A 21,116-nucleotide genomic window follows, 5' to 3' on the forward strand; every position below is an offset into this window, starting at 1 on the left:
TCCCACGTTCATGATGACTGTACTCCCACGTTCATGATGACACGCGAACGCCGTTTCATGTTTCATACGTGAACGCGAGCGCGTGAACGCGAACGAATGCACTCTGCAACTCACTATACGCGCACGTATGAGAGGGACTAATTGTAACAAAAACAAACCCTGCCAGCTGCGGACAGCGTAGCACCAGGGGTAGTAAATAGCAGTAGCCTATGCACAAAATAATAGCAATGTTAATCAAAAGTATACTCACTATACGCGAACGTATGAGAGGGAATAATCAGCAAAACGAAAAACAAACCCTGCCGGCTGCGGACAGCGTAGCACCAGGTGTAGTAAATAGCAGTATGCAGCAATGTATAACAAATTAACTTAGCCAAAAACGTCTCCTCACCATACACGCACGTATGAGGGGGGATAGCAGAATAGAAAGTAACCAAAACAAATCCCGCCTGCTGCGCACAGCGGTCTGAGGGACTCAATGACTGAAGCAATTAAACAGCTTCTTCTTCCCTACTCACAATACACTCAGTATGGAGGGAGGACAAGTTAAGAAATATCACCTTGTGACTCTACTAGAATTATACTAGTGTGGATAACTACCTCGCATGCGAACCCACGCGGAATTGACAGGAATGCCACCAACTTGGATGGAACCTGTCACTTACCCCCGCAGCTGCGAACAGCGCAGCAAAGGGTACAAACAATAACAAAAAAATAAAGTCGCCGTATCACAGCCGCTCCGCCACAAACGGAACTCTTAAGGTAGCCTAACTGAACGGCAAAACCCTGTAGGCAAAACAATACAAGTATACAACAACAACAACAACAACGTGTTAGGTAGCCTAACTGAAGGGCAAAACCCTGTAGGCAAAACAATACAAGTATACAACAACAACGTGTTACAGTTTAGCTTTAGCAAACAAACACAGTAGGCTATAAAGTCACACAACACTGCAACCCACAGGGACGCAAGGCGCCTGCACCGAAGTGTACGGGTTTCCAATGCAGTGAGTGTGGAAAAAAGACTAGCAAAACCAAGCAGTCAGCATTAACAGTATAGATCTCAAAGATACGATACCATCTTACCTACCGTCCAGGTCTCATGAGGCGAGAGAGGCAAAGAGGCGGAGCCGGCCGCACCGGGCATAACTTATACGGTGAGACCGCCTCCTCCGGGTCATGTGGGCATGACAATTTTTATATATTGGTCTCGAAAAGAGGAAGATGAGGGCATCATTCGTTGTTAAGACCGTAGTGACGGTCAGAGTGAGGTCGATATAGTCAGCAGCAGCACAAGATTTTCGTTTTTTGGTTATACATTTCTGGCTAGTGACAAAATACTGCAGGATATTATGAGTAGAACTTTTAACCCAAAGTCCAGAAGGGTATTATCAATGAAAAAATGCATTGAATGAGTAGTGCCCATGACATGGGAATGAAACTCATTTTCTAAGCACTTTTTCATGGGTCCCAACACGCCCTATAGGTCTATTGTGTCAATGTGTGTGTGTCATATGAAAACGCCTACAAAAATATATAATACAAAATATTTAATTGTTCAATTTGAGCATTAAAAAAAATCAATATGTACCGGTAATAGTAATATTAATATTACTCTTGCTCAGACAGTAATATTTAATATGATATATTAGTTTAAAATTAAGGTAATAATTAATAAGTAATATATTAAAAATATAAAGTAATATACCCAACACTGCTGAGATGTAGTGGAGTAGAAGTAAATGTATTTAAAAAATGGAAATACTCAAGTTTCCAAAACAGGTGGTCGGTAACCATTTGTGGGTCACGGACCAATTTGTATGGGTCAAGACTCAGGTAAAAGTCCAAATTTAATTTCCTACTGTACATTTGAAATGTACATTCTCAAAATGAACATTCTCAAAATGGACATTCTCAAAATGGACATTCTCAACTAGTAAAAGTACCTCAACATTGTACTTAATTACAGCACTTATGAGTAAATGTACTTGCAGTAACGTCATGTTATGTCTCATTTCAGGAAAAGAAGAAAGAGTGAATGACTTCTTCTTCTGTGGAGCTGCAATCAGATCATATTTATCCGCTTCAACCGTAATTCATTCAGAAATAGCCAAACACTGACAATAAACAATTAAGCTCACAATCTGACGTGTTGTGAGCTTGTCGGTCCGGTTATATCAGGCTATTTTAGGGGGACAAAATGTAACTTTGTGAACAATTTCTAAAGGTTTTGAAAATGTTTGATAATGTGTGTTGACGACATGTGGCCTGAAAGCACTTACCTGTGTTGTTGTTTACTACTGTCTGACTTGTGGCTCTGTATCCATGCGTACAAATGCAACAACATGTCTTATTAATGAAACAAATTGTATGTTTGTGTAGAAATACATCTAATTGTCTTAGTGTCGATAAATGTCAAGATGACAAGGAAACTGGATTGTTAAGGCGTTGTTGTGATTGTTTTTTTTCAGGTTTCCTTGATTTTATATATGGAACTTTTATTCCACGCCAGAAAGTCACATGTTTTTAAATTTTTAAGCATGCAGTAAGCTTGATCAGCTATTGCATCGCGGACTCACGCTGCATGATCAAAAACAAACCCACAATAATAGTCAAGAATACGTAAACATATATGCCCACCCCTATCCAATCAGAAGCCTTGCAGCCCCAAAGATGCTGCGGAATGAATTAATGGGATTTAAAAGTATCGTCTCTGTAATGTTTGTATTGTTGTAACCTCGGAAACCCAGGTGTTTTATTTACTACCTAAATAAATAACTCAACATACTGCGCTGTGGAACAACGTGACACACACACACACACACACACACACACACACACACACACACACACACACACACACACACACACACACACACACACACACACACACACAGAGGCAGTCATAATAACACTTTCCATGAATGGATCCATGGGAACGTACAACGTTTAGTGGAAATATACTACAAGCCAACGACATTTGAAACATTAGGAAAACACTCATACCAGTTTCATGCACGCCGTACCGTGAACGGCCACTAGGCGGAGCCATGGTACAGTGTAATACAGTGGAACAGCTACACTGCGATCTCATCAAAGCCTAACTTGCTTCACTGAATCATTTTAAATTTAGAAACCATTTGATGAATCAAATCTAACAACTCACTCAACGTCTTCCACTGTGTCAAACCATTGTGATGCTGCATTACCTACGTTTACTGGGGACCCCCTGGAAATCCCCCAAGGGCCCCGGGGGGTCCACGGACCCCGAATTGAGAAGCACTGGTATACATTCTAAACATTTGTATTCAGTCAGCTTTTATAAATGTCATTTTGAACGTGAAAACAGACTGTTGCCTGCTGCTGTCTACTCGTGTGCTTCAAATCACTGTGATGCCGCATTAAACTACTTTTACTGGGGACCCCGTGGAAATCCCCCTGGAAACCCCAAGGGCCCCTGTATTCAGTCAGCTTGCAGTGTGTTTTGATTGATTGATTGAAATATTTATTAACAGTTTGTAGAATTTACAGTACATTTTAAGCACAAACTCAATACAAAGACTGTGAGTGGACGACCTAATTAAGCATTACACTTGTTTACAACAGGGACCACATTGTTCAATTCATCAAAACATTTAGAGACATACAAATAGACACTTCTATGTAGCTAAAGAACAGAACAGGAATTCATCATATAGGAAGCAAAAAGGGAAAAGATACATATACAGTGAGGGGAAATGGGGTGGGGGGGGGGGGGATTCAGATTTTACAGAGGCCAGTTTCGAATTGCAGCCATCCGTAGGTGCCCTTTGAGAGCGGTTTTGAAGGAGTCAAGGGATTCACATGTCTTAATGACTGTTGGTAGGGCGTTCCACATTTTGGTGGCATAGGAGCGAAAATAATTTAGTCCCTTGTTTGTGCCGAATCTGGGTTGTACATGGTTTGTTGCACTCCCTCTGGTGTTGTGGGTGTGGACTTCGTTTACATTAAGGAAGTATTTAGACAGGTACATGGGTATCTTGGTGGTGTATCGAATCTTGTGGACCAGACCCATTGCAAGATGCTGTACTCTGTCGTCGACCCTAAGCCATCCCAGCCTGTCAAAGTGGGCAGGGGTGAGGTGGGTTCGGGGGGTGAGGCCAAGTAGGAGCCTGACCAGTTTGTTTTGGGAGGTCTGGAGCCTTGTTTTAAGGGCCTTTGAGGTGCTGTGGTACCAAGAGGTGGATGCATAGTCAAAGAAACCTTGTACGAGGGCTCCTGTTAAGGTCTTCAAGGTGTTTTTGCTGACCAGTGAGGAGATCCTGTAAAGGAATCTTGTTCTTTGATTGACTTTTTTGATTTAGATTTTTTGTGTGTGCTCTAAGAGGCGCGTTGATGGTTTGTTGTGCCTTAACTTTGAGGTCATTACATTTCTAACTCTGTGTTAAGGAGCCGAGCTCTGTGTGAACCAATATTGTTCATTTCTACAGCTTTAGAAGTATAAAGTCGTGTTCCTGGTCACAGGACATCTGAGACGCTGAACTTTGGGGATATGAGGTGAAGGAGGGAGGGGAAAGGGGGTGTCTAGCCTCTCTCTCTCTCTCTCTTTCCTTTCTTTTGCGCCAGCTGGCTCTGTAAGAGCCTGCCCGTCTATAAATGTTTTTAAGTCTCAACTTAAGACTCATCTTTTCTCCCTGACTTTTAATCCCTCTTGAGTCCATTTAATGTTTGTTTTATCTCAGCGTTCTTTTTATTTATTTATTATTTTAACCTTTTTAACCTATTTTAACCTTCCATGCTTTTATTTGCTCCCTGCATCATGTCAGCATTTCTGATTGTGATTCTTGTTTGCATTGTGTGTTTTCTTACTTGCATCTGCTTTGCCACTAATCTGTGCAGGTCAACCTTGGTTGTTTTAAAACGTGCTTTATATAAAGTTTTATTTGATTTCCTTCAGTTACAAAGTAATCCCCTATACAGTTACAAGTTACTTGCTAAAACATGTGGTCAGTGACGTAATCCAAGTACCACGATTTAAAAAGTATAGGGGTTACTTTCAGTTACTTTTGGATTACTTTTAAGCAAAACTCTATTTAATTAGATAAAACACGTTTTACCATTGATAACCTGACAAGAATGTAGAGCTTATGAAATTAAGAAAATAAATATGGTTAAATCAGTGGTTCTCAACCTTTTTACAACAAGGAGAACCTCCTCGGAAAATATTTGGCTCTCAATTTCCAACCTTATTCATGTTAAAATACAGTCCTATTCGGCTAGGCAAGGCACGTGTTCACACAAAAGGCTAATTCATTCCAAATCATAATATACGTATACAAATATAAAGCAAAGTCATGCTGTAGGGCACTGTAGACTACAACATTATATTGATTTAAAAAAAAAGGAAAACACGAGCGCTTTCACACTAAGTTGTCACAGACACAGACAGACAGACGGACGGACGGACGGACGGACGGACAGACGTGTGTGCACACACACACACACACACACACGCAGACACACAGCTTTCTAGCGCAACGTTACGGAGCTGATGAGTTTCAGACTGTTTCACTTTGCAATGAAAAGTGAAAGCACCCAGGTGCGGTGGGGCTAGAGGTGGGACGCAGTGGGGCTGGAGGTGGGACGCGGTGGGGCTGGAGGTGCTGCTGGTGGTGGGGCGCGGTGGGGCCTGTGGTGACGGCCTCCTCCGATCTCTGCTGCTGCATGCGCTCGTCTGGACGGCGTGGTCTTTGTGCCCTGCCTTCATAATTTCATTTAAAATAATATTCCAAATATTATTTCACTTTTTCTTTTCAATTTATTTTGGAAGATAGCCAATCTACGCAGTGTGTCACATAAAAATGTGTGCCGTGCAGCCAGGTGAAAGCAATCCAGCCTACAGTAACTGCACAAAGCTGTTGTTTTAGGGAGTCTCTTTTTTTGCAGAGCCTGGGTTTCGATCAGTGCTGATGGGACGCTTGTTTTACAGCACCGGGTACTACTAGAGCGGGGTTATACCTGTATAACCTCACTAAAAATATGCCTAAACCTAACCTGTAAAACAAGCGCCCCCTCAGCGACCATCTGCCACTGTCTTTTGCACCGTTTTGTTTCAATCCTGCATTGACAAGTGATCGAGTGATGACGGCCCCTGTTAGATCTACAAGCTCACTGTGCACTGTGAGCTTGTAGATCAGCTATTTTCAAAATAATGGCCGAAATGTGTATATAGCTGATTGAAGTGGTTAGTGTATGTTTTGTAATAATATAACGTTTTCAAATAAATGTAGTGGAGTAAAAGTATTGGACATTGTAAATACCGGAATTAAAGTACAAATGCCTCAAGATTGTACTGGGGTACTTTAGAATCATGTACAGTGAGTGCACTATAGTGTTTTTAGTTGTTTCTCAAGTCTAAAGGGTACGTGGGGGTGAGTGACGAGATCCCAGAACGAGATGACACTGCAGGCCGTATGTATCACACGACAAGTTAATGTCCAGTACATTATGTTCATCTCATGTTGTTCTTCCTCGTGTGCTGGCTGTGTGATACATTATGTTCATCTCATGTTGTTCTTCCTCGTGTGCTGGCTGTGATACATTATATGATGTTTAATCCAAGATGTCTCTCTAAGGCCTGATAGCTATTGTTTGTTTACGGTACAGCTTGTCCTTGTAGCATTCCTTGTGCTCGTGGCAGAAAGACTGTACCACAGGCCTGTCTGTATTCCATGTACATCTACTGTACCATAGGCCTGTCTGTACTCATCTTCCTTGGCAACTCATGTATTAAAGCATGTGGTTCTCAACCTGTGTGACCACATTTTAATTTTTTTTTTTTTTGGGGGGGGGGGGGGGTCGCCCTGCAGATGACAGTGACAACTTAAGGAATTTGAATAACTTTGTAATACCAACAAAAAACTGGTCAGAAATAGCTAGGCCAAAATGCAAGGGAGACGCAACCAGTGAGTTTATTTATCTGTGGAACCAAGTCAAAGTCTAATGCCTCAACTCCTACAATTCCAAATGATTCAGTCTTAGCACTTATTGATACAATTAGCCTAGTTGTGCAGTGTGCACACACAGTATGCTCTCTGAAACCATTTGTTAGGTTTCACCTAAACGGCACATTTCATTTACAGGCCCATCATTCTCACTCTGGTTCGGTCCAAATGCACGCACAGTTGCATGTCATAAAAAATATTTTCCCCCTGCAGCGTCCTTCATGTCCTGAGGCCTGCACACGACGACTGACACAGGGTAGGCTCTGGTCGGCATCCTGACCTGGAGATCTGCACTCCAAGGAGCACACTTTAGTACAAACTGCCATCTTACAATAAAATGCACCACGTACGTACGGCTCTCTCTCTGTGTGTGTGTGTGTGTGTGTGTGTGTGTGTGTGTGTGTGTGTGTGTGTGTGTGTGTGTGTGTGTGTGTGTGTGTGTGTGTGTGTGTGTGTGTGTGTGTGTGTGTGTGTGTGTGTGTGTGTGTGTGTGTGTGTGCGCGCGCGCGCACGCACATGCGCGTCTGTAGTCCAGGTAACTCGAGAACCATTTGCCGCACAGACTTCAAATTCGACACACGCGTTCCACAACCCCACAGGGAGTGCAGTGCCCGGTGTCGAGTCCGTTGGATAGCCGGTTGTCCAGAAGCAGCACAAAAGCCTCTGCCCGGGCTCTGCCAGTGGACTAATGAGCCTAAGTCACCTCACCGATAGAATTCCCAGGCTCTGCCTCAGCCAATTGATTGCCATGGCAACCCCACACCTGCCATTTGATGACTTCTCACATTCAGTTTGCACTCTTCAGACACTGCAGGCAGACAGATACAGAGATCTCCATATATGGGCACAAAAGGGACACATACAGATGGTTAAAACAGGTGCTATGACAACAGGTATTGCATTCTAAGTTCCCAACTTGCATCGTTCCCAAGTAGGCCGGTGGCCGAAGGGCACAGGTCTAGTCCGTATAAATTACCATATATCAATATATGATTTGGATAATTTCACTGACACTCCCAGTGTTTGTTTGGGGTTATTTTGCACTAGTATTTGACCTGCTATGTGTAATTGGTGCTTTGCTGCTGAAGTACCAGAAGTGCCACCTATTAGTGTTGTTTTCGTCGACTAAAACTACGACGATTTTTTTTCGTCAACTACCTTTTTTCACTGACGAAAACTAAATGGAAACTTAATGAAAACTAAGCTATGGTAATGAAAACTAAGCTATGGTGACCATCTACTAAAACTATCACTAAATATACTGTCGATTTTGTCAACAAATAAAAACTAGTGGAAAAGAGATCCAGTATGTCATTTTACACTTGGTTGCATGCTGAAAATAGCAGATCTACAAGCTCACAACGTGCCGCGCTGCGACGCGTTGTGAGCTTGTATACAATTTTCTGCATAAAATCAGTCATTACGACGACATCAAGGCACGCCAAGATACATTTTAGTCAACTAAATTAACCGTAGATTTAGTCGCCAAAAATCTTATGACAGTCGACTAAAACTAGACTAAACACTAAAACATTCCAGGTGACTAAAATGTTACTCAAACTAAATGAAAACATTTCAAGAGAATATGACTAAAACTAAAATAGAAATGTGCTGCTAAAAACAACACTGACACCTATATGTTTACTGTCTGATTATGATGCTGCTAATGTCACAGCTGCAGGGCTCACCCTCAACGCCATGCTGGCTTGTTGTGGACATTTTTATCAAAATTCCATTTGTGCCACGGACGTACAAAATGACTAGACAATATTATTAAGGGCTAGCCCTGAATGACCATTACAGGTCTGTAACTCTCTCCATGTGTACACTCTCAGAGTTAGGGGGGGTCCTTGCAAATAAAACATTAGAGAACCACTAGTACTAGTTGGACTCCTAATGTGCCATACAGTCAGTGACACAGTAAATCAGTATCATACAGAACACCTGGAGACTTGACATTCAGTAATTGGGTCTCTGTGATTAAAATGAGAACATTATAAAGATGTGTAAAAGAGAAGGAAAAAAATGCCACAGACAAGACCAAGGACACATTTGTGACACAAAGCTGTGTGTGTGTGTGTGTGTGTGTGTGTGTGTGTGTGTGTGTGTGTGTGTGTGTGTGTGTGTGTGTGTGTGTGTGTGTGTGTTTGCCTTTTGAGCAACTGTTGAAGCACATCTCATCTTGGAGAACATCACGTTTTCTATATCAAACCTTTAATCTGTTACAGTATGACTCACATATCAGTGACCGTAGCATCATGGGTAAGGTCACATTTTAGCTCTGTTGAGTGGATATAAGTCCAATTCCTCATTCTATTTTCAGGTTCTGAGTTAGATTCATCTCAGAAGCAACGAGCCAACAGGATAACAGCTTTGAAACGGTGAGTCTATTTTATGATCACTTTAATATGATAGGCTATATGACTTTAGCATGCCTAACATTTACTTAAGTACTGTACTGCACAATTTTGAGGTAATTTTGTACTTTACTTGAGTCATTCCAATTTCCAATACTTTTACTTGTACTCCACTACTTCTCAGATCCAAATATTGTACTTTTAACTCCACTACATTTATTTAAAAACGTAGCCGATCTACAAGCTGACAATGCGCAACGCAACGTATATTGTGAGCGTGCAGATCTGGTATTTTCAAAAAGATTTCTATACATTTGAAAACTTGAAATGGGACCAAATTCTGCACAATGAGTAGCCTACTTTTACTTTAAGTACATTTTGATGTCGATACTTTTACTCATTCTGAGTTCTGGACTTTTACTTGTAACAGTATTTATATTTTGCAGTATTGATACTTTTACTTAATTATTTCTTTCCCATGTCTGTATATATATACGGACCCCAATGTATACTCCGTCATAATGGTTGAGTCCCACGGCAGCTTTTAACATTGTTCCGGTTGCAGTCAGATGATTTCCTTTTCATCCATAACTTTGCTGAACTGAAGTCTTGGTGTGTGCGACCCACTACCGTTATTTTTTTTCCTTATTGACAAAGTGAAATCCTTTATTGTTTTGGTCCAAATCAGTGGTTACATGTGCGTTTCCAAGAAAACATTTAAAGACCTGAACCCCATTTTGATTGTTTGAGAGAGAGACCGAGAGAGAGAGAGAGAGAGAGAGAGAGTGTGTGAGAGAGAGAGAGAGAGAGAGAGAGAGAGAGAGAGAGAAATTTACGGTTTTCTTGAATAAATAAATGTAACCAGGTGCGGCAAGGAATTTACGCTTAGACATTCAAATTTTACGACTACACCACCTTGAGGTATCAAGGAATAGAAGGGATAGGTGAATACTCTAAATTGGGTTCCCCACAAACAAATTCACACAATGAGACATGATATATGAACTTCCCCCAAATACATGTTATTAGTGGAAAACAGACTGTTAAAAACTACAAATACTGGCATAAATACCGAAATGATTAACTAATTAAAATCACACATTGCAGTCACAGCTCGTAGGAACCAGTTTGCTATAGGCCTACTACCAATCTACCACAAGATAAGGTAAAGATCAAAGACTAGAGTCAGCTGCCAGTGGGCAACAACCATTTTTAGGGGAAAGCTAAGCTACAGAATAGGCTACACCACTATAACCACCTAAGAGCACAGCACACACAGCAAACAGCATACAAAAGGATGAAGGAGCGCCACCGTGGAAAAAGAGGTGCACGCATTCACATTAACAAACCTGGGCTGTGGACTACAGTGAGACCTCTTGCCTCCCCTTCAGTACGTAGGTCAGCTACACCACTTGGCTCCCTGACTCTGGATGGGCAATAGCCTACACTCAGCATTGGGGGAAACAAACAAAAGACAAAACTTAATTAAATCGCACAGTAAAATAAATGGCTCAAATAATCAAATACAAAATTAACATAAGCAAAGCAGCAGTGCCTAGATGTAAAGGAGTGGGAACAACATACATTTAGTACACAATATAAATATAAACTAAATAAATAATTGTAACAAATTGTTTTATTGTATACCTTGAAATGTCCATGTGTGCTCACACATTCCCTCCTGCCACATGAAAGAGGTCAGCACAGCTAGCCAGCTAGGGCACATGAATTATCAACCTGAATGATGACAGATAATGTTTAGATTCATAAGGAATTAACATAGACCTGAATGGTAACAGCTACTGTACATTTAGATAAAGAATGAAACATGATTAAAACAGTCTTGAGACATGTTACTCACCCTGGCACTAGTATAAATAAAAACCCAGCAGCAGACCCAGGTCTCGAGACCCTCGGCAGCGTTCACCAATGACAGGGCCTTTAAATAGTCACCTGATTGTCAATGAGGAAGTGGACTGTCCGACTGTCCCTATGGTGGCTCCTGAGGCTCAACTCCACCTGGCCACATAAAGTTTGTAGTTTGTTTGTCCATACACAAGCCAACAAGTGTGCACCCTCGATGAGCATGTACAGCACAAATCACTTGGAAACTGGTTCCTTTTCGTGTCACACTGACTGACTGACTGACTGACAAAAATGTACGATTTCATAGTAAATGCGACAACTACGCCTACTACTTACTTTATGTGACAAAATCAAAACAGTTTTCTGTAGATTTGTTAAACAACATGAATGTAATTATTTTTTGCAGTAGCCTATTGTTAACATAATTCAAGTGTTCATCATTATTACTGTTACCAGATGAAGCTGTGTTTTCTGATCTGCGTGATCTCCATGCTGGCTGTGGCAGTTCTGTCCTGGAACTATGATTACTACGACTGGACCGATGAAGACTACTCAGACTGCGACGGATCGACAGGTAGGCCCATTAAGACCAGGAAAGCTGTGTCATTTTAGAATTGAACAAATTCAACCGTCATTTTTATGCTTTAGTGATTCAAAAATAGCAGATATACAAGATTCTAGAGTCTACAGGATCCTACTGGTCAATAAAAACACCTTGAAGACCCTAACAGGAGCCCTTGTACAAGGTTTATTTGACTATGCATGGACCTCGCAGCCAAATATGCACGCGAAACGTTGTTTATTAGGTTGAAATAAAGAGGACAGGGAGCAGATGTATATCGTATGCGGACATTCAAAAATGTCAAAGAAATTATTTCAACACATTCTCTCTCATTTGAAACTAATAATGAAATCTGTGTTTGGATTTATACTGAACTCTACTTCTGCTTTTGCAACAAATCACCTTAATGTCTCTTTGCTGTGGACTTTTAACAGTTAGCAGATCATTAACCATTATTATTTTACTGTCTCTCTAGATGAATGTCTATATGGAATATGTTGGTGGTGGTGGTGGGGGTGGGGTTATTGCAAGTATTGTTGTAAAGGTACGTATGTACACACATGACTACTGAGTACTGACAACTTACTAGTACATCACATATACTGCACACAGAATGACTAACAACTACTACATTAAATGCACACATGAATGACTACAACCGAAGGTCACGCTTACTATGAAACGCTACATTTCCTGTCAGTCCGTTAAGGCTCATTCATAGTCTGGATTTGTGTAAAAATCTGAGTAAAAACAGAGAGAAAGGTGGTTTGCTCTTCACCGCGGCTCGTTTGACGTCATGTTGTAGTTCGGTGGTCACCTCACCACCATAAATACAGACTATGAATAGTCACCCCCACGCCTCCATATATGGTCACACATCGTGACATCACGTCTAGTCACCCACGAGTCCACGACTCCATATATGGTCACGCATCGTGACGATTGTTATACTCAATAACTTTCAACTATGGGTGACATTCTTCCAAAAACACACTGACGTCCTGCTGGGTCACAACGCACAGTCAATTCAATTAAAGCACTGGCACAACTCAGACACTGATGAGGCTGCATTTGAAAACGTCTTTCAAAAAGTAACCTCTACCAGTCATGTCTTTGTAAACAGAGTCAAGCTGGAGACATACAACGGTAACAATCAAGTGGCTAGTAGTGATGGCGAAGAATAGAGTTCTCAACAGGGCCGGGAATTAAGGTCTGGCTCTGCCTAACTGGGGTGGCCCGAGGCCCCGTCTGGCCTTAATAACTAGCACACATGTTACACCCTACCCGGCCCGAAAACGTAAAAGAAACGTGATTTAAAAAAAAGGTCCATATAACATTTGGACCTTTTTTCTTTTCTTTTGCCTTTGCCTTATTATGGTCATTCCCAGACTATGTGCTAATACAATCCCTGTTTTGCCCATATATGGAGATCCCTGATTTCATCAATATTAAGCCCATATAACTTTATAACTTTAACTTTCATATATTCTCATTTCAGGTCAAGTATTTAAAACCTTTAATCTTGATGATTATGGCATATAGCTCATGAAAAGCAAAATATCTTATCTCAAAATATTAGAATATTTTACGAGACCACTAATCGATAAATGGCCCTAAAGCAAACCTGGGCTTCCATAACGAATTTGAAGTCGGTGGGGCGAACGGTTCTTGAGTTACAGGATTACACACAGACAGACGTACAGAGACTTGGTGCATTTATAGATAGATTAGGGAAGAAAATTTACTTTTACACTATTCTAAATTTCTAATGTTTTGAGAAGGAGCTGTATGAGCCGGCCAGCAACTCTACATCTGACCTCACTGACACCAGATTAATATTTTAACTCCTGGTTCTCAACCGTGCCGTATTGAGAAGCTCTGTTGTTTCAGCACGGCTTCTCAGGCATCTTACTGGTACTTCAAATACTGTGTACAAAATGTAAGGTCATTCTTTTTTTATTGCTGCTCTCAGTTGAGCCTTTCTATTATAACTCCAACTCTTCATTCTGTTCTCAGAATGGCAGTTTGCTCCGTTTTTCAGTTTTGATTAAACAGGGCCAGGCGGGCCTGCTACTTATTACAGGTACTTAGGTGAGTCAATATGTTCTGCTGTTCAGATACAACTTGTACTCCAATGTATACACAATCACTATTAAACTAGTACAATGTATACACACTATTGCAGTAGTACAATGTTAGCTATCACACAAAAGGATGTCATTCAGTACAATGACAGCGACACATTGTGAGCTTGTAGATCGGCTATTTTCAAATGGCCAAAAGGTTTAGTTTAGTGTATGTTTTGTAATAATCTAAATCTAGTCTACAGAGTATCTATATAGTAACTAACGTTTTCAAATTATTGTAGTGGAGTAAAAGTGCAATATTTAAGTAAAAGTAGGCTGGAATTTGGAAATATACTCCTGTAAAGTAAGACAATCCTCAAAAGTGAATTTAAGTACAGTACTTAAGAACAAATTCTGTACTGGCCATATATGGAGCGTGTCTTGAGTGTACAGGGTTTGATGACGTCAGATCAACATGGAATGTCAGGTCAGCTGTTCAGCTCCATATATGGATATCTAAGGGAAGATCTATAAGCTCTTGCACCTGCAACGGTCTGTGAGCTTGTAGATCAGATATTTTCAGTACACGACACCATTGTACGACAAAGTATAATCGGTGCTGCTCCTGAGCTGCAGGCAGCAAAGTATTACTGTACTGTACTGTACTGTACTGTACTGTACTGTACTGTACTGTACTGTACTGTACTGTACTGTACTGTACTGTACTGTACTTATACTGTACTTGTAAAGTAACTACGTACATTTACTGTACTGTACTTAAAGGCACTTTTGAGGATTTTCTTACTTTACAGGATCATTTCCAAATTAAATTAAAAATCCTACTTTTACTTCTACTCCACTACATCTCACTAGTGTGTCTAGATATCCACTTGTATTCATTATTCTAATGCAACTATATATATATAGATATCTACTTGTATTCATTATTTTAATGCGACTAGTGTGTCTAGATATCTACTTCTATTCATTATTCTTTTTTTTTATATATATTTTTTATCCCACGATTTTGTAACCCATTTTTCACCCCTGTGTCAATCATCTAATGTGATCCTGGGCTCTACACACCCTCCACCAACCTAGTCCCCATATATGGGGGACAAGGGGAGAGCAACGGACTTGAACTCATGCTTCCTTCATGCCTGAGTGTCCAAGTTGCTCCTTTACACCTGACAGGGGGGAGTTTCCCTGGTTGGACGTAGCGCGTGGAAGTTAGACGTTATTCCAACCAGTTCCATTCCCCTCCATCAGGTGCCCCGGCTGGCCAGGGGGAGGCAGTTTAGTGACCAGGATTACTGCATGTTTTTTGTGAGGGTACCCTATTCATTATTCTTTATTGCTCTTTAATGTATCTAAAACATTTTGAATTGTCTTTGATTATATATGTCTTAGGTTAAGTGCTCCAGCGCTGACCCCGGAGAACCCAGTCGACACAAACCAGACGACCATGAGGGAAGAGGAGGACGGATTATATTTATAACTGAATTGATGTAAATGTTATCATTAAAATGTTCTGTCAAGACAGCTTAATAAATTGATCTAAATGTTATCATTAAAATATTCTGTCAAGACGGCTAAATACATTGAAATAACCTTCAGGTTCACAGAAGATCTATTTTTCTTAATTTTTTCTAGTTTTTAGGTATAGTGTAGTCAATTAGCAATACCAACTAACACTCCTATAGTTAACACAAAACCCTGGACATTAAAAATGTAATTGTTTAAAATGTTCTGCCAAGACTAGCTTCATAAATTGAAATAAGCTTGTTTCACAGGAGATAGTTTTTTTGTCATATGTATAGTGTGTCAATATTAACAATGTCTAGTAACAACACTACTGATAACGAATAACCCTGGATGTAAAAAATGTAGTCATTTAACAGTTGGGAGTTTTTCCAGTTGTTGGTTGTTCAGTTTGAGGATTCCTTCCTGTTAAAATGTCTGAGAAATACTGGTATTATGACTGTCTTCCTCTGTCTAACCTCCCTTTTATAAATGGTTTGTTCAGTTATTAAATGTAATATGCAGTGCTTTATGCCACAGACGCCCCCTGTGCCAATGTATGCCACAAACACACCCTGTGCCAACATATACCACAGACACACTCTGTGCCAACGTATACCACAAACACACCCTGTGCCAACGCATGCCACAGACACACCATGTGCCAACATATACCACAGACACACCCTGTGCCAACGCATACCACAGACACACCCTGTGCCAACATTATGCCACTACATAATCTACACATCAGCCATGTGGGCAGAGGCAGACGTACATACAGTACGTTAGCAATGCTTTCATATCAAAATAATGTGTCCTGTAATGTGTCAACAACACTATCTCACCTGGGACTACACTATATTCACCCACTGTAGCACACTGTAGCACAAATACAGTATGGATTCTAGAAAATTATTATTAATAATAATAATAATTATAATAATAATGACCATCACATGTGGCCTTGATGTTTGTTTGATATTCTGGCTAATAGTGTATTTCCTCTTTGAGGGCACAGTTCCAATATCATCTGTTTCTGCAGCAAACACACTTTATTTCTGTCATTCACTCTTTTGTCCACTAGGTGGTAGTATTGTAAGTGACGTCACAGGCTAAACTAGTATTATTGGGTCTTTCCAGTCAGAGCCTTCTATCAAGCTCGATTCACACTGCAGAAGCTAGCTTCTGCTTTAGCTTCGTGGTCCCATGTTATCTCTATGCAGAGCAGCTTTTGCGTTTTGAAGCTTGGAATGAACAGCTCTTTTTTTTTTTTTTTTTTCGTTTTTTTTTTCTCTCCTCAAAACTTAACTTTACTATCTTTTATAGTGTGGGGTTGTGCGCCCCACCAATCATAAAGACGGATGAGAGCGCAGGCTGAGTGTGTATGAGTTTCCCACCAATCACTGCTAGTGGTGTGATCGGTTCCTCCCATTCTAAACTCTGTGGGAGTAGCCAAGTAGGGAGGACCCAAAGAGGGAGGTTCCTGACTGCACATCTTCAACAACACAGAAAACTGTGCCTCTCAGAGCTAAAAGTTAAGTTACAAGTCAGTACAACTGCTTTGCAGAGAGAGAAATGTCAAGAACCAAGCAGACCACACCTAAATAAGATTAAGATGCTTCAGCTGACTGACTGCCTAATCTGACTATCTTATTATTGTAAGTAAGCATAATTTGCCATTGTATGTACATAATAATACATAATATTACATACATTGTATGCAATACTAAGTGCAAGACCCATTTTAGATCATCATAGGACAGGACCTGTGATGTTGACTTGAATTTAAAACTTTTAGTACATGTTGACACCTTTAGAAACACATTGGTGAAGACATTTCTTGGTAACGATTTAGTTCCCAGATTGGTCAAATAAATGCCCTTACTAAAATCTGTTATTTGAAGAGAAATTATATCCTGCATACTGAATACACTAAATAAACCCCTGAATTTACTATGAGCTTTGTGTATATAAACTGATACAACCATTTCTATCTAAGCTGTAATCTCTCGCAGGTTATGTAGGAAGACTGAATTAATTATTTGAGCATTCACTTGGCAGCTATGTAACCTATATCTTTTACAGTCTAAGTACGGAACACAGCTAGACTTCACAGTAAAAGCTTGGTTTTGATGTCCATGTCTACTTTCAGAGTTAAACTAACATCACATTGTGTGTGGACATTCTGTCTAATTTATGCAGTTATGGTGCCATATACTACAAATAATAAAGGATCTTGAATTATAGCATAGGCTACTAGTTTATTTTTCAGATTCACAGATAACATGTGATGTCACTACTCTACCACTAGAGGTCACCAACCTGCTTATAGAAACCCTTGACTTGAACATTAATGCATTCATATGACTAGTTTGTAATGGAGAAAAGTATTTAATATGATCTCATTCCCAAATGTTGCATTTTCTAAAACTTTAGGCTAATATGAATATTAATATATCAACAGGTGTAGGCTACTATGAATATTATAATATATCAACAGGTGCAGGCTAATATGAATATTATAGTTTTAACATACAGTATCTACTTAGTATGCAGCCAGAGAGCAATGTTGTTAGACAGGCTTTGCACACATACCGGTACTTTCAAATAAAATATTAAAACACAAATTAAATTAAATTAAAAGTGCACTGTCTTGTCTCTGACAGTGTGACAGATGGAACCAAATGGACCCTTAGGCCAAATTCCAATAACCAAAATCTCGGGCCACTCGCTCGCTCACTCACTCACTCACTCCAGCACGGTGGGGTTACGGTGACATTGGTGACCTTGTGAAATGTGTGCCCATCATGTAGACAATCACATGATGTCAGCGTCCGAATGTAAATTATTGCAGTTTGTTTATTAGCCGAGATTAACCGAGTGGTATTTAGACCATGAATTTAAAGACCTCCATGTAAGTTGTGTGAAGTCCACAACGTGGTCACATATTTCGGCAGGTCACCAAATTCACCATAACACCGCCATGCTGGAGTGAGTGAGTGGCAGACATAGTGCAGATGGGCGGGGCTTACAGGTCTGTGACAGGGTGCTGCCACACTATCAAAAGAGCCGCGCACGTTTCCGGCTGCACACAGCTTCAAAACCGGGTTTTTAGACACTCTGGTGGATGGAAAAGAAGCTCCACTTCCGCAGACGACTTGCGCAACGGCCAGATTCCCGGAAGCGCTCTCCTCCGCGTCAATCGTCCGTGGAGGTGGAGCTTAATTGCCATTCCAACCAGCTGTCTATAAACCCGGTTTTGAAGCTGTGCGCAGCCGAAAACGTGCGCAGCTTTTTTGATAGTGTGGCAGCACCTCTAATTTTACTGAGTGCAGATGGGCGGGGCTACAGGTATGTGACTATTGGACAGAGTGCAGATGGGCGGAGCTTACAGGTCTGTGACTATTCAACAGAGTGCAGATGGGCGGGGCTTACACGTCTGTGATTATTGGACAGAGTGCAGATGGGCGGGGCTTACAGGTCTGTGACTATTGGACAGTGCAGAAGAATTATTAGCCTACCCCTATTACTACAAAAACAATGTTTTATTGCTTAAACTTATGTATTCACTATTCAATTTTCTTAACCCATTTTGGACTGAGGCCGAGTTGGACTGAGACCTAAGTTTTCTGAAAACCTTCAAATATTAGCATTTCTTTTGAATACTGTACAGAAGGGTATGTTTACAAAAAGGGGTTTCTGACTATAATGGGTTAATGCAATGTTGCTTATTGCTGTCATATCTTTGGTTAAATGGTTGTAATGCAGCTGGAGGGAGGAAAAGCATCGAAAAAACTTGCTATTGACATCGGATAGATGTTGCGGGAATGTCGCTGCTGTGTTCGGGAAGCGACATCCCAGCGATTCATATCCAATGTGCAGCTATTTAAATACTACTTATCTACGGTCTACGGTCCTTTCTTTCACAAACTGTTAATAAATTATTCAATCCGTCCGTCCAGTTACACACCTCCTCCACCAGGGGGCGAAAGGCAGAGCCTTTGCATTGAGCAAACGGCCTGGAGGATCCATTGATGCGCATGCGCTCGAAACATGTTGATCCGGAAACGCTTGTTGTTGTTGCTGTTAGCACTGTCTAGCACTGCAGCATGGAGGTTGTTAGTCTTTAGCTCTGTGGTTGTTTTTCATCGTGGTGTGAAATAAACGGATTGTTGCTCAAAACAACTCATAATGGAGGTCAAAACGTGTCAAATGGAGTCCGTACAGCTGAAGATCCATGAACACATGACGTCGGCGGGAGAGGACATATTGTGTGTTTTGGACAAACACCAGCAGAGTGCTGATTTGTGTTGTGTGAAGCTTGATGTCAGAGTGTTTGTGTTGGAGCGTCTCAGTTTGGCTGCTCAGGTCATGTGCAACCTCTTCCAGGGAGAGATGGAGACACTAGAAACTCTGCTGGAGAAACAAAACAAAGTGCTGGACAGCGATCTACACACTGCAGGTATGTGTGACACACACACACACACACACACACACACACACACACACACACACACACACACACACACACACACACACACACACACACCAGCTTAGCTACAGGTAGCATTAAGCTAGCTGAACTGAACTACATTTCCCAGTAGCTTCACGTTTTTCGTTATTGGTAAATCTTGTGTTCAGGTACATAAGAGTAGCCTACAACTTATTGTCATCACCAATTGCAGCAGCGCGTGCGTGCGTGCATGCCAGGCGCGGAGCCAGGAACTATTTATGAGTAAGGCATAGCCAAGACAAGGTAGGCAGGCACCTAGCCCTCCAAGCAGAACCCAATGGTACTGAAGTTTCTGACTTTTTGACGACCCAGACCATGGGGTCCTGTTCCAGCAGTACCATGCCACCTGGTACGCGGACATACATAAAACATAAACAACGTGTTTACGGCCTGTCTGCGCTCTTTGACGACTTTTATTTCGTGTGAGGGCTTCTGAATCTGTGAAGTATAAGTACCTATACATGCCGCACAAGCCAACCGCACACCGGGAGGCGGTACAATAAACGGTAAACAAACAAGAAGAATCAAAGCGACCAAATCGGTCAAACATAGATTAAAAATACTTAACGGCTTCCGCGCCACAGGAGATATTCGCAGCGGGATGTATAGTTGCTTATAGTTCACGAATTCAGAATAACTCAAAAAAAAAAGGCCGTCAAATGCCGCAGATACGATCTTAGCGAGCATATTTATGTCCGCATTCCAAAATTCCCATAAGAAAATATAGTTATGAACAGGGACCCTACATAAAACTCATCAAAATTTCAGAAAAGCTTTATGGAGGGTTCCGAGAGGGGCTAGCAGGCACCCTGCCGGTGTTCTGTTTGTCATCAGACCCTGTCAACTTCAGACCGCGTCAATGCCTGTGTTTCCCCTTTATTTTAATCACAATTCCAAACAAAATAGCCTATAATTAAGCCTACCGATGTGATTCTTGTCTTAAGCGTACGTCGGGCAGGTGTTGTGTGGAGTCTGTGGACCTTAGCCAGGTTTTGTTGTTGTTGACAGTCACGGGAAGAAGGGATTGTCCGACTCGGGAGGCATACTATGATCCGACGGACCATTGCTCCGAAGGAGCATTGGTCCGAGGTGCGCTGGGGGTCGGGAGAGGGTTGGGGTTAGGTTTAGGTGTCTGCCCCGGGGGAGGTTAGGGTGAGGGTTTGAGGTAGGTTGTCGATCGGACCAATGCTCCGTCGGACCAAAGTATAGTAACCGTCCGACTCTTCCTGTTACTTAAATGATCCA

Source organism: Protomyctophum parallelum (assembly GCF_964188405.1).
Source record: "Protomyctophum parallelum genome assembly, chromosome: 12".
In the NCBI taxonomy this organism is placed as follows: domain Eukaryota; kingdom Metazoa; phylum Chordata; class Actinopteri; order Myctophiformes; family Myctophidae; genus Protomyctophum; species Protomyctophum parallelum.